The sequence below is a fragment of the Mus caroli genome, chromosome 7 (genome assembly GCF_900094665.2).
Source record: "Mus caroli chromosome 7, CAROLI_EIJ_v1.1, whole genome shotgun sequence".
In the NCBI taxonomy this organism is placed as follows: domain Eukaryota; kingdom Metazoa; phylum Chordata; class Mammalia; order Rodentia; family Muridae; genus Mus; species Mus caroli.
Genome location: NC_034576.1, coordinates 104,636,733 through 104,651,209, shown reverse-complemented (window position 1 = coordinate 104,651,209; position 14,477 = coordinate 104,636,733). Strand labels below are relative to the sequence as shown.

At 45.5% G+C, this 14,477-nt stretch overlaps 2 protein-coding genes across 7 annotated transcripts in view; one reads left to right on the top strand and one right to left on the bottom strand.

Moving 5' to 3' along the window:
* The window catches only part of Numa1 (nuclear mitotic apparatus protein 1), a 76,099-nt gene extending 68,346 nt beyond the window's left edge, over positions 1-7,753 (bottom strand). Inside the window, exon 1 of the mRNA XM_021166222.2 lies at positions 7,628-7,753. The gene's annotated coding sequence lies outside the window, so the exon portion shown is untranslated. The remainder of the gene's footprint in view (positions 1-7,627) is intronic.
* Positions 7,754-7,917: 164 nt separating this feature from the next.
* LOC110297466 (leucine-rich repeat-containing protein 51) overlaps positions 7,918-14,477 on the top strand; it is a 23,084-nt gene continuing 16,524 nt past the window's right edge. For 2 of the 6 annotated variants that reach the window (XM_021166231.1, XM_021166228.1), the window contains exon 1: positions 7,952-8,040. The gene's annotated coding sequence lies outside the window, so the exon portion shown is untranslated. Of the gene's footprint in view, positions 8,055-14,477 lie in introns of all 6 variants that reach the window. The other 4 variants (XM_021166233.1, XM_021166232.2, XM_021166230.2 and 1 more) reach the window with 4 other exon arrangements.

Here is a 14,477-nt window from a genome sequence, read left to right as displayed (position 1 = left end):
AAAAAGCCCAAGCTGAACATGCCTTTAATTCCAACGCTCAGGATCCACTTCTTGATAAGCTTGGTGTATAATAGGTAAAAATCAATGACCTCAGGACCTTCTGGCCATCTGTTCTTATCAATTACACACAAATATCAAAACAGCCCTTGCTCAGTTCTGTTTAGGCATCCGGGGTAGGGCTGTGTCTGCATCCCAACAATTCTACAATTCTTAGTTCAAGGCATTCATCCCACTTCCAAATCTCACAAATAAAAATAAACTTCCAGGGCTGGAGAGATGGCTCAGCAGGTAAGAGCACTGACTGTTCTTCCAGAGTTCAATTCCCAGCAGCCACATAGTAGCTCACAACCATCTGTGATGGGAGCCGACGCCCTCCTCTGGTGCGTGCTCACATACATTAGATAGATAGATAAGTACATCTTCCAAAAGGAAATGCTTCTTAGTGAGCCATCAGGTAAAATCTCACTCTGAGAGAGTAAGACTGGCATTCAGACCTTACAATTAGTCATCATGTGCTTGAACTTGGACCAACAAAAGAGTCCTTTGTGCTTCTTCCTCTAACGGAGAAAAATACCACACAGGAACAGAACACATATACCTATTCCTGTGCCTGAATCCGCACCATACACAGACACAGTTAAGATATCCACAGCGCAGAAAGTCTCCCTACTCCCTTCCTTACCAGCAAAGCTTCCTCCCCATAACAGAGTTGAGAGAGTAGTAAGACTTGACAAACCCAGAACTTTGGAAACAAAAGACTAAGCCACAAAAAAAAAAAAAAAAAAAGGGAAAAAAAGATATAAATATGGATTAAATCAAGTTGGTAAATTATGTTTTCAGGAGGCAGTTTCATACTTCCACCCCCACCAAAAAAGGATAATATTATGCTGAAATTAAAACAAATACCATCGCTGGGCAGTGGCAGCACATGCCTTTAATCCTAGCACTTGGGAGGCAGAGGCAGGCAGATTTCTGAGTTCGAGGCCAGCCTGGTCTACAAAGTGAGTGCCAGGACAGCCAGGGCTATACAGAGAAACTCTTGTCTCGAAAAAACAAACAAACAAACAAACAAACAAACAGGAAAAAAACCAAATACCATCACCAAAAAATGGACTATTCTGCTTGCCTAGCACACACTGAGAGGCCAAACCTACTCCTCCTTGGGACCAGCCTCCATCTTAAAAAGAAACAAGCCTGTAGCAGAATCTAAACTGCACCCAAGTACCTTTCTGGTCCATGCCCTAGATACTTCCTAGCAATAGGCAATGAAGGTTAGTCTGATTGTCTCAGCACCCACCTGTCAGCTTACAACAGTCATTCAGTTAGAGGCTTGCCAGGCACCCCCTGCTTACTGGCTTACTTACCTATAAAACCTTGTTCGAGGACTCCAGGACGGGAGCCGTTTCACCTGCCTATCCTGCTACATCAGGGTCAGAGGTGAGTAGGCCTGAGCTTGAGCTTGAATAAAAGAGACCCTTGTGCAATTGCATCAGAATCAGCTCCTTGATGGGTCTGGGGTCTTGAAAACAGGCACAACATTTTGGTGTGTTGGCCAGGAAAGCCTCCATGACTTCCAGAACTAAAGACCCAAAGGGTCTTGATACTGGTAATTTCTGTTCACAGGTTTGTGTACCACTACAGAAATTCTGTTTGTGTCTGCACAGCACTGTGGTAACTTTAGTTCCAGGTGGCATCCAGGTAGCTTTGGTTCCAGGTGTCTGCACAGCACTATGGTCTATGTCTGTCAGTGTGTAATTCTGTTCTGTTCCAGGTCTCTAGACAGCACTGCGAACTTTGGTTCCAGGAAGCACTGAGGTAACTTTGGGTTAGGGTGTCAGCGATGCAGTCTGTGTTGTTGTTTGTATGTAAACTGAGAGGTGCCATATCTGTCAGACTTGAGAATTGGCTTTTTATTCTGTAACTGTGATCAGAGGGAGCTGAAGCTGATGCACTGGGCGGCCGCAACCACACGGAGCTGGAAGACACTCCAGACCCCAATCAGTAGACTTAGCTGTCTCAATCTAGGATTGGATGCTGGGCTCAGAGAGCCATGGGTGCCACCTTCTGGTTATTTCTCATTCCCTCTTGACAGAGAGCATTTTTTTTTTCTTGTGTTTTGGTTGTTGTCCTCACTTTCAGGACTAATTGTCTACCCTTGAGTTTCTCATTACAGGGTGACTTTGACTCTGACGGATGCTAACATAGGACAAGTGCCTTCAACTCCACTAAAATTGTTTCCTAGCCACTTTAAGGATGTTAAAACTAGGGGACACAATCTCTGTCACCATTGGGAAAGATAAACTAACCATATTTTTCAAGCCAGGATGACCCACCTTTAACACTAGCTGGCCCCGGCAGGGGGGCGGGGAGGGTGGAGACACTTTGACCTGGGAATGGTCCATGGGATCAAGAAAGTCATTTTTTTCAAGATTTATTTACTTATTTTATTTATATGAGTATATCACCATTGCTCCCTTCAGACACACCAGAAGAGGGCATCAGACCCCATTACAGATAGTTGTGAGCCACCATGTGGTTGCTGGGAATTGAACTCAGGGCCTCTGGAAGAGCCTGAGTCATCTCCCCAGCCCCAAGAAAGTCATTTTTAAACCCAAACCTGGCCACCCAGACCAAATACCTTATGGTGGTCTGGTAAGACCTCCTACAGGACTGGCCCTCTTGGCTTAAACTTTTTCTCCCTAGACAACAGGCAGACGTTTTTGCCTTGGCTAGCAAAAAGCCCAAGGATACAAAGAGACACTGGACCATCCCTCTACCTGGTCCTCCAAGGAAGAATATTATCTTTCTACCTCCACCTTCTTGAACCCCTCAGAGGGAGCCCCGCTGTAGACAGCAAAGGTGGGACCTGATGCAGGAACACAAAGCCATCAGGGGCTGCCTGGAGCCTGAGTCTGTTATCTTGCCCTTGCACACTGCAGAATCAGTGAATGATGATCAAGGAAACCAAGCTCATCCCTCTAAGCCCTTCATCACTGGTGACCTGCTTAACCGGAAGCCTGGGAACTCTCCTTTTCAGACAACCCCCAGAACTTAATTAACCCTTGGAGACAGAGTCCTCTCCACCTACCAGCCCACTTGGGATGATTGCCTACAGCTTGTGCAGGTTCTCTTTACCACAGAAGAGGGACAGAATCCAGACAGAGCCCAGGAAACTGGTTCCTGACCCTGTGGAGGAATCCACCAATAACCAAGTAGCTATTGATAATGACTTTCCCTTAACCCACCCCATTGGGATTTTAACACTGTTGAAAGTAAGGGGAGAGCCAGGCAGTGGTGGCGCATGCCTTTAATCCAGGCACTAGGGAGGCAGAAGCAGGTGGATTTCTGAATTTGAGGCCAGCCTGGTCTACAGAGTGAGTTCCAGGACAGTCAGGGGTACACAGAGAAACCCTGTCTCAAAACAAAAAAACAAAAAAACAAAAAAAAGAAAGAAAGAGAGAGAGAGAGAGAAGGAGGAAGGAAGGAAAAGGAAAAGGCTCTGTTGACAGGTCTCAAGGCAGCTGCATGATGGCCCACTAATCTGACCAAAGTATATGACATTAGTCAGGATGATAATGAGAAGAGGGTCATGGAGGCATCCCAACAATACACCCCCATGGATCCTGAATCACCAGAAGCAAAAGCAGTGGCAGCTCTTGCCTTTATTAACCAGGCAGGACCAGATAACAAGAGAAAGCTCCAAAAAGGTTAGGAGAAAAAGGTCTGAGAGACTTACTGATAGTGGCAGAGAACGTGTTAACAGATAAAAACAGAAAAACAAATGGAGGAACGACAGGTGAAAGAGCAGAAGCAACAGACTCTCAACCTGGCAAAGATCCTGTTGGCAACCACAGCCACCAGAAGGCTGTAGGAGAAGCCTGAAACAGATGGCTTCCAGAGAAGGAGGTAAGAACCAACGGGCTTATTGTAAGGGCCCCTGGGCCACTGGGCCAGGGAATGCCCCAAGAAAAAGAAGCCTATTCAAACAATGGTCTTAGAAGATGAAAACAGAGAGGAAGAACAGGGGGAGGAGGTTAAGACCCCCTCCCCAGCCCAGGGGAGCCTTAAAGTGGAGGGGAACCCACCAGTTTCTTTGTAGATAGTGGAGCTCAACGTTCTGTCTTGCCTGAAGGTAAAGTCTCTTCAAAGAAACCCTGAGTCCAAGGGCAACAGGAGTTCAACAATACTCATGAACTACATGAAGAACAGTGGACTCAGGAGTGGGCAGGGTACTTGTTTACACAAATGCTCCTAACCTTCTTGGGGAGAGATATGTTGACAAAAATGAGGGCACAACTACATTTCTCCCCAGAGGGAGCCAAACTATTAGATTCAGAGGGAAGCCTACTCACGTCCTAACCACCGCTCTGGCTGAACAGTACCGGTTGGGTTTCTAGGTCTTCCCCACCTCCAAGGATGAGTTACTACTTGGTTAGATCGCTTCCCCAATGCTGGGGCAGAGACAGGAGTCGGTACAGCTAATCATCAGACCCCAATTTGGACTGAGCTCAAACAGGGGGTAGAGCCTGTACAGTTCCAACAGTACCCCATGCCCCTGATGGCCAGGGAAGGTATAAACCTCCCATATCAAGAGACTATTAAATTCGGGGATCCTGAGACTATCTCAATTAGCCTGAACACTCCCCTCCTGCCAATCAAGAAGCCTGGAACTAATGATTATAAACTGGTACAAGACTTGAGAGAGGTAAACAAGCGGGTTATGCATATCTACCCAACAGTCCCTAATCCCTACACCCTCTTGAGTGTTCTTCCTCCTGAGTGCCAATGATATACAGTGCTGGATTTAAAGAATGCTTTCTTCAGCTTACCCTTGGTACCCAAGACCTTTGCCTTTGAATGGCACGATCCAGAGCTCAGGATGAGCAGACAGCTGACTTGGACCCATCTGCCCCAAGGATTTAAAATCTCGCCTACCATCTTTGATGAGGCCCACCATGAGGCCCTGAGTACAGAACCCAGCACCCTAACTCTTTTACAGCAGAGACAAAACAAGAATGTCTGAAGGGAACCCAAGACTCCCCACCAGTTAAGGAAATTCTTGGGGTCTGCTGGATTCTGCAGACTATGGGTAGCAGTTTTACAAAAATAGCTGCCGGGTGTGGTGGCCCACGCCTTTAATCCCAGCACTCGGGAGGCAGAGGCAGGCGGATTTCTGAGTTCGAGGCCAGCCTGGTCTACAAAGTGAGTTCCAGGACAGCCAGAGCTATACAGAGAAACCCTGTCTCGAAAAAAAAAAAAAAAAAAATAGCTAAGCCACTATATGAAGCCACCAAAGGGCCCCCCTGATAGCTTTGGGTGAACAGAGAAACATCAGAAAGCCTTAAAGAAGGCCTTAATTTCTGCACCATCCTTGGGGTTACCAGATGTGACTAAGCCTATCTCTTTGTGGAAGAAAGATCTGGGATAGTAAAAAGGGGTACTGAATTAGACTCTTGGGCCCTGGTGTCATCTAGTGGCCTACTTCTCAAAGAAATCAGACCTGGTAGCCAGAGGCTGGCCCCTTGCTTATGCATCATTGCTATAACTGCCCTCCTAGTCAAGGATGCTGACAAACTGTCATTTGGCCAGAGCCTAACCGGCACCACACTTCATGCTATCGAAGGGATATTTAAACAGCACCCTCCAAACCCCGATAGATGGCTCACCAACTCCAGAATGACTCATTGCCAGTCTCTCCTCTTAAACGCCCCTAGGATATGAAGGGTTTTTTCAGGCCCCAACTTCCCTAAACCCAGCTACCCTGCTGCCTGACCCAGACCTCAACGGGCCACTGCATGACTGCTTGGACATTCTGGCCCATATCCAGACCAGATCTTCAAGACACCCCTTTGATGGATGCAGAGATAACATGGCTCAGCAATGGTACTAGCTTCATTCAGGAGGGACAGAGGTATGCTGCAGCAGCAGTGGTCTCAAACACTGAGATCATATAGGCAGAGCCACTCCAGGTTGAAACATCAGCCCAGAAAGCTGAATAGCTCTAACCATAGCATTAAGAGTTGGGAAAAGACAAGAGACTTAATATTACACAGATAGCCTGTATGCCTTTGCTACCGCTCATATCCACAAGGCTATTTATAGGAAGAGAGGCCTTCTGATGACAGAGAAAAGACTATCAAAAATAAAGAGCTGGCCGGGCATTGTGGCACACGCCTTTAATCCCAGCACTCGAGAGGCAGAGGCAGGCGGATTTCTGAGTTCGAGGACAGCCTGGTCTACAAAGTGAGTTCCAGGACAGCCAGGGCTACAGAGAAACCCTGTCTCAAAAAAACAAGAAAGAAAGAAAGAAAGAAAGAAAGAAAGAAAGAAAGAAAGAAAGAAAGAAAGAAAGGAAATCCTCTCCCTACTAAGGGCCCTATGGGGGCCTTAACAGTTGTCTATTATCCACTGTCCAGGGCATCAAAACGAAAAAGACTGCATCTCAGATGGCAACTTGACAAAGCAGATGAAACAGCCCAGCCGGTGGCCCTAGAAATTAGACCCCTCATGCTTGATTGCCCTAGACCAAGGAGACCCCACACTCTCCAACCAGCCCACATATACTACATAGGATGTGATCTGGACCAGGAACCTACCTATGTCTCAGTGTCATAGGGACAGTGGAGGACCGCAAATGAGGAAATGAGTAAGCTAGGCTTCTACTGCCCTAAGCCCAAGAAAATGCAACATTCCAAGACATACAGTAATGACCATGACATACCCAAATCTTGAGTAGCCATCAGGACAAATATATATTCACTACCTAGAAGGGCAGACAAATACGGGAAAAGATTCTAATAAAACAGATGACAAGTGTGGCCTCGGAAGTAAGCAAAAGAGGTTACCCAGCCAGGCATGGCTCTGCACACCTTTGATCCCAGCACTTGTACCAAGGCATGGCCAGCCTGGCCCACAGAGTTCCAGGACATTCAAGACTAAAAAGAGAAACCTTGTCTAGAAAACAAACAAACAAACAAACCCAACAACAACAATATCTTACATTTGTACTCTTGAATGGGGCTTGCAAAAGCAGTATTATCTGATTTGCCTCTCACACCCATGACGTAGGTAAGGCTGGTAAGTTCATAGCTTACATACAAAGTGCATCCCAACACAATCCCTTCCCATCATTTATGTTCAGCGCTCAACACCCCCAGATATAACAAAACTCGAACCAACTCCAACCCTTACTAAGGTAAAACATAAAGCTCTGGGTCCCCACCTATAAAACATGTACAAGGTTATTAAAAAAAATTTTAGAAAGATGATCCTTATATACAAGCAAAAAACCAGAAACACTGGAAGCTAAGAAGATGCCACTGCCGCTATCATTAACAATAAACAAGCACCTGGCGCAACAGCACCCTTAGGTGCAATCCTTTGAATTGTCACAACCCCCATGACGCCCTGCGATCCTCTGCCACAATCCCACTAGCAAGCCCCCAAACAGACCCACCCCCTCGAACATTGCCGGCTCCCACAAACCTGGCCCCCTGTAGGTTCTCCTTTCCCCCTCGGTTACGGAGACCTTTCTCTCGCATCGGCGTGGTCAGCACACCCCCTCTGGGCCTAGCCGTCCCCTGAGAGCACCCAGGCCGCACGCCAGCCAAGGGCCCGCGCCGGTTACCTGGCCGCGCGCCGCTCCGCCACGAGCCCGCCGGACCACACCTCACCTCAACTTGTTTCTCGCACGGTGAAGACACAATTAGTTTAAACTATGATCCCGCCCCCTCTCGCCGCCCTCTCATTGGCCCCAGCGGGCTGTTGTTTGCCGGGCACTCTAGCGGACCCGGGAAAAGGAAGTACAAGGGCCACTGTAAAGGGAAATGGGGAGTGATACTACTTCCGGATCCCGGACTCCCCCTTGAACTACAAATCCCAGCAAACCCCGCGGCTTCGACGTCCAGCCCTGGTGAACTACAAGTTCCGGGCCGCACCACGAGCACGTTCAACTGAGCCGTCTAGGGCGTGGTGACTAAGGTAGTTGCTATGGGGTTGCGCTGAGTAACTCTTCAGGTAGTGAGACGCTGAAGCCGGAGGGTAAGCGGCTGCGGGTGAGTTGGGCGGGAGAACGGGAAAACTTCTAGGACGCCAGAGCTCTCTGAAAGGGGAGGAACTCCACAAAAAGAATAAGAACTTTCCCAAACGGGGACCTGAGATTCTCCCCAAACCCTCGTTCCTCTTCACGAGTGAACACAACACTCAAATAAACTGCGGGACTATGGTTATCATACCCATACATATTTTGGCGGTGCTTAGGAGCGCCTTAGCACAAGAATGGCGCTTTCCTAGTACGGGTGCCTCAAGTCCCAGACACGGGGAAATCAGAAACGCCCTCGGGCATGGTTTTCCTCGGAAGAACTAGGACTTGCTTGTCATGACACATCAGAGTAATTCGCAGTCCTTGGTTTCTGGAGATGTAGAAAATGACACGGGGCTTTTTTACTCTTCCAAGCAAGAAGACCCTTTTCAGGGAACCATCAGATTCCTCGTATCCACACATATATGTGTGCCGTCTGTAAATTAGCCTCTTCTTCCTACACCTAAGCCTTATCCTAAGCCTGACAAGCTTCTGGAAGCTAGAATTTAGATCTTCATTTCTTCCACATTTCTCAAAAAAAGATTGAGCACATTTAGTAACTTACCAAGGTTTTTTTTTTTTACAGCCTCTCTTTTTCTTTTAAAACAACTCTATGAATCAGTGATATTTATCTCTATTTCACAGATCGAAAAACTGAAACCCAGAGATAAGTGACTTGCCCAAGGCCACTATTGACAACACTAGAAGTAGATTACACTTCTTTAAGATCAAACCATTTCCATCTAGCTTGAATTGGCTGCATCCCAGGGATTCTGTTAAACTGTCCAAGGGAAAATGAACCTGTATGACTGTCCTGAGTTCTTTACACTTCAACATGAATCAGTTCCAAATCCATCCTTGAAATTATTAATGAAGAAAGGAAACTGAAAGAAATAGGAATCAGACATGTTTAAACAAAATATGAAACAGCTGCCAGGAAACCTGAGATCTGAAACTGCCCTTGGTACACTTACTATTTTAAAGTTTTTCTGTGCTGTCTTGTGTTCCAACCTCACTATACCCTCCTCTGAGGACTCATCCACAGCCACACCTTTATTTGCCACCTGCATGTCTCCAGCCAAGCCTTCTCTTAAATTCCAGATCTGTATAACCAATCCTGTCCTTGACATCTCCTCCAGGATATATTTGAGACATGTCAAGTTCAGTATTCCTCTGTACACTCCAATCCTCTCTACCAAGCCTGGGTCTCACCCAGTATTCCCACAATGTATCCAAGTCAAGTCCCCAAGTATTACCCTTAATAACCCTTCCATTTTTTTTTTTTTAAGATTTATTTATTTATTATATGTAAGTACACTGTAGCTGTCTTCAGACACTCCAGAAGAGGGTGCCAGATCTCGTTGCGGATGGTTGTGAGCCACCACGTGGTTGCTGGGATTTGAACTCTGGACCTTCGGAAGAGCAGTCGGGTGCTCTTACCCACTGAGCCATCTCACCAGCCCCCAACCCTTCCATTTCTAATGTAATCCATTTAATACCTAAATGTCTTTTTTCTTATTGTGAATTTCACACATTCACATGTCTTGATCCAATCTACCTTCCCTCACTCCCTCGCCTCCAAAGGTGGCGACCTCACCTCATGTTAGGCCTCATGTTTGTTTTAAAAACAAAACAAACAAACAAACAAAAAAAAAAACACATGGCAGTGGTGGTGCATGCTTTTAATACCAGCACTTGGGAGGCAGAGGCAGGCAAATTTCTGAGTTCGAGGCCAGCCTGGTCTACAGAGTGAGTTCCAGGACAGCCAGGGCTACATAGAGAAACCCTGTCTCGAAAAACCAAAACACTCACAGAGATCCATTCACCGGTACTGGGATTAAAGATATACATCACCACACCTAAATGTTGTCTCTTCTTCTTCCTCCTCCTCCTCCTACTCCTCTTCCTCCTCCTTTTTTGAGACAGGGTTTCTCTGTGTAGCCCTGGAACTTCCTCTGTAGACCAGGCTGACCTCAAACTCACCAATGTGGGAATTGAACTCAGGCCCTCTGCAAGAGCACCAAGTGATCTTGGCTGAGCCATCTCTCCATCTCCCACTGTTTTGTTTTGTTTTGTTTTGTTTTGTTTTGTTTTTCTTTTAAAGACATGGTCTTTTATATCCAGGCTGTCTTCAAATTTGTGCTCATCCTGCCTCTGACTCCTAACTGTAAATAATTTGTATTCAGTCCTAGCTACCATCCTGTCCTTCCTCCTTACCCTTCCAGATACTTCGCATACTTCAACCAAAATAATTTTTTAAAATGAAAATCTGTTCTTTCACTCTCCTTACCTGAAATTCAATATATACCCTATAGCTTCCTTCTGCTTTTAGAATAAAGAAGCATGTCAGGGTGGCCTCTGCCACCTCTCCAGCCTGCACTCTAACTATACACACTCCTTTTTTCCATTCTAGTTTATATCACTTTTAAGGTCTTCCAAATTTCTGAGCACACACTAGAACAGTCACCACGGAGACATGGCCTTTGCCCACACCTTTTAAGACATGCTTGTCTTTTTTTGTGGGTAGTGGGTGGTGAAAACCAACCCATACGTGCTAAGTATCTTCCGACTCTCAGGTACATCCCAAGCCTCTGAGATGCTCATCTTTTCCTCCTGTTATTGCACCTTTTGCCTATATCCTCCGGGTCTCTCGGTCACTTCTTCAGAAATGACTGGGTCAGGCCTCTCCAGTATAGTGCCTCATGTCCCTCTCTGTCATTTATTCGGTTGTAGCAGTTGGGTGATGAGTGAACTATGACATCCAACCATGAGACAAACATGGTTCCTGACCTGCTGGAGTTTTTGGTCAGGTAGACTATGAACAGATAGAGTGTTCTCAGCGCTACCATGGCAAGAAGGATAGATAGTGTATGATGAGAGCCAAGTAGAAAGATTATAGATCCAGATTTGGGGATGAGGAACCATTTCTCAGAAAAGTTCAAACTGGAGCTAGCTCCCAAAGTATGAATAACAAAGGGAAAGTTGAAAGAAACTACGCCATTCCAAGCAGATGAGCCTGGCAAGGGAAACTTTCAGAGAGGCAGGCCCATGAGAGTGTGGGGAGCTGGCAGTGAGTTGTCAGATTTGGCTGATTGCCGAATTAGTGCGGATAAGAGAGAAGAGTCCACAGGCAGGAGCCAAGTTGTCCTTGGGCTTTTCTTTAGTGCCTGGAGATAGAATCTTCCAGAAAATGTTAGCTGTGTAGCCAGTTTTTTATGGCATTCTTTGATCCCCCCCCCCCCCGCAACCCAGAGACAGCCATCTTTGAGCTAGGCTGTCAGTCTCCTATCAGTTCTCCTCATCTGACCATTGTTCCAAGCCTTCTGTCAAAACATGCTTAAGAAAGGGCAGAAACGGGGGGGGGGGATAAAAAAATTAAAAAGAAAGGGCAGAAACTCAGGGCAGTGGTGGCACATGCCTTTAATTCCAGCACTTGGGAGGCAGAGGCAGGCAGATTTCTGAGTTTGAGGCCAGCCTGATCTACAGAGTGAGTTCCAGGACAGCCACGACTAACAGAGAAAAACGACTATCTCTAAAAAAACAAAACAAAAAACAAAAAAAAAAAGGAGGGGGGCCAGAAACTGGCTAGCAATAAAACAGATTCAAATTCTTACTAATTCTCCAAACTGGGAATTTTTGTCAACATATTGTTAAATGAACAATAAAGTTAAAAATATCATGTATACTATGTACCACTTAGCTATTTAAAAAGTTAAGAGGAATATACAGGAATTTTAAAAGACAAAAAAATATATATAGATTGACAAAGAAATATCCAGGGTTTATTTTTAAAGATCTAGTGTCTTTTACATGTATTCTAGGAAGTACCAAACTCTTCGTGGAAATTAAGACTTTATTCCTGCATCTGCTTGTACATGTATTTTAAATATATATATATATATATATCATCTATTTAATGTATGTGAATACACTGTAGCTGTCTTCAAACACACCAGAAGATGCCATTGGATCCCATTACAGATGATTATGAGTCACCATGTAGTAGCTGGGAATTGAACTCAGGACCTCTGGAAGAGTAGTCAGTGCTCCTAACTGCTGAGCCATCTCTCCAGGTCTGCTTGTACATCTTCCTGTTGTTTTATTTGATGTCAGCTATCATATTAGCAGCTGTAGGTTTGTTTTGCTTTTGTTTCTCTGAGACAAGATTTGTCTGTGTAGCCCTGGCTTTCCTAGAACTCCCTCTATAGATTGGGCTCACCTCAAACTCAGAGATCTGCCTGCCACTGCCTCCTTAGTGCTGGGATTAAAAGTGGGTGCCCCAGTGCCAGAAACATGTACATTTTTTTAAATTAAGTTTTGAAAAGAAAACTTCCAATTCAAAACAAGTGTACCCTTAACCCTGTCATTGGTCAGATCAGTGAGTCAGCTGGTGAGAGGAACACCACATGAAGAGTCTTCATTCAGAAGAGTGGCTGGGAAAGTGCCTGCCTGAGGGCAGCCGCAGGTCTGAGGAAGGTGGCATCCCACCTGGGAGTCTGCTATTCTTCCTGACACACTTAAGCCTTCATTTATCCCCCCTTTTTTTTTAAATATTTCTTTATTTATTTTATGTATGTGAGTCCACTGTAGCTGTGCAGATGGTTGTGAGCCTTCATGTGGTTGTTGGGAATTAAATTTTTAGGACCTCCCTCTACTTGCTCCGGTCAACTTTGCTTGCTCAGTCCCTGCTCGCTTCAGCCCAAAGATTTATTTATTATTATACATAAGTACACTGTATCTGTCTTCGGACGCACCAGAAGAGGGTGTCAGATCTCATTACGGGTTGTTGTGAGCCACCATGTGGTTTCTGGGATTTGAACTCAGGACCTTCGGAAGAGCAGTCAAAGCTCTTACCCACTGAGCCATCTCGCCAGCCCAAAAGATACTTTTTTTTTTTTAAAGATTTATTTATTGTATATGAGTACACTGTCACTGTTTCAGACACACCAGAAGAAGGCATTGGATCCAATTACAGATGGTTGTGAGCCACCATGTGGTTTCTGGGATTTGAACTCAGGACCTTCGGAAGAGCAGTCAAAGCTCTTACCCACTGAGCCATCTCGCCAGCCCAAAAGATACTTTTTTTTTTTTAAAGATTTATTTATTGTATATGAGTACACTGTCACTGTTTCAGACACACCAGAAGAAGGCATTGGATCCAATTACAGATGGTTGTGAGCCACCATGTGGTTGCTGGGAATTGAACTCAGGACCTCTGGAAGAGCAGCCAGTGCTCTTAACCGCTGAGCCATCTCTCCAGCCCCAGTTTTTAGTTTTTCAAGACAGGGTTTCTCTGTGCATTCTTGGCTGTCCTGGAACTCACTCTGTAGAAACCTGGCTGGCCTCAAACTCAGAAATCCACCTGTCTCTGCCTCCCAAGTGCTAGGATTACAGGCATGCGCCACCACTGCCCGGCCTATCCCTTTTTTTCTTTAATCACTCCATTTACCCATCAAGCCAGTACCCAGTCTTTGTCAAGTTCCGTGTAGAGTATTTATCAAAACACAAGTCTAACTTTCTGTCCCTATCTTGAAGTTTACAGGAAGAAAACAGAAACTAAATAAATAATAAAGAAATTAAGTCGGAGGACTGAAGGTGTAACTCAATTCCTAGAGTACTTGTCCTGGCATGTGCAGGGCCCCCTAACACAGAGAGTAAAGTACTAACAATATGGCTACTTCCATACAATAGCTCTTCAGGTAGGATTCATCATTTCACAAGTATTTATTATCACAGTAGATGATAATAAAGTTGTGTCCAAAGTGCAAATGAGGAATGGGTCAGTTAGCTGTTGCTGTGTAGTGAACCAAACTATCCAAACCCACAATGGCTTCAAGCAATAAGTATTTATTCTTCCTTTGATGACTCTGAGGTACCTGGACGGTTCTTATCCTGGCTGAGTTCATTTGTGGATTAGGTGACCTACCAGTCTTGACATTGGGAGTTAGCTGACTGTGAACTAGTTGAAGCTGGCCTCAGCTCAAGTCATTGCCTCATTTTCAGTGACCTCTGCCACAGGCATACGTCTCACATCTCCCCAGCACTCCAGACAGTTCTCATGGCATTGGCAGACAGCAAGAGAGCAAGCCATCCTGTAAAGCTTCTCTTTGCCAGGCTGGAAATATAGCTCAGTGCTAGAGCACTTTCTTCCGTTTTCTTCATTTGATCAGCATTTCACTGGCTGGTTCAAATGCTGAGCTCAGCATAGGAGTATAAAATTATAGTGCAAAGGGGAAGGACACAGGAGAGACCACTGAATAGGAATCATTGATTCTTGCCAGATTTAATACCTAAATTGATAAATTAAAATCATCTGTTTTCTTTGGAAAAGACAGACTTTAGCTGGGCGGTGGTAGCGCATGCCTTTAATCCCAGCACTTGGGAGGCAGAGGCAGGC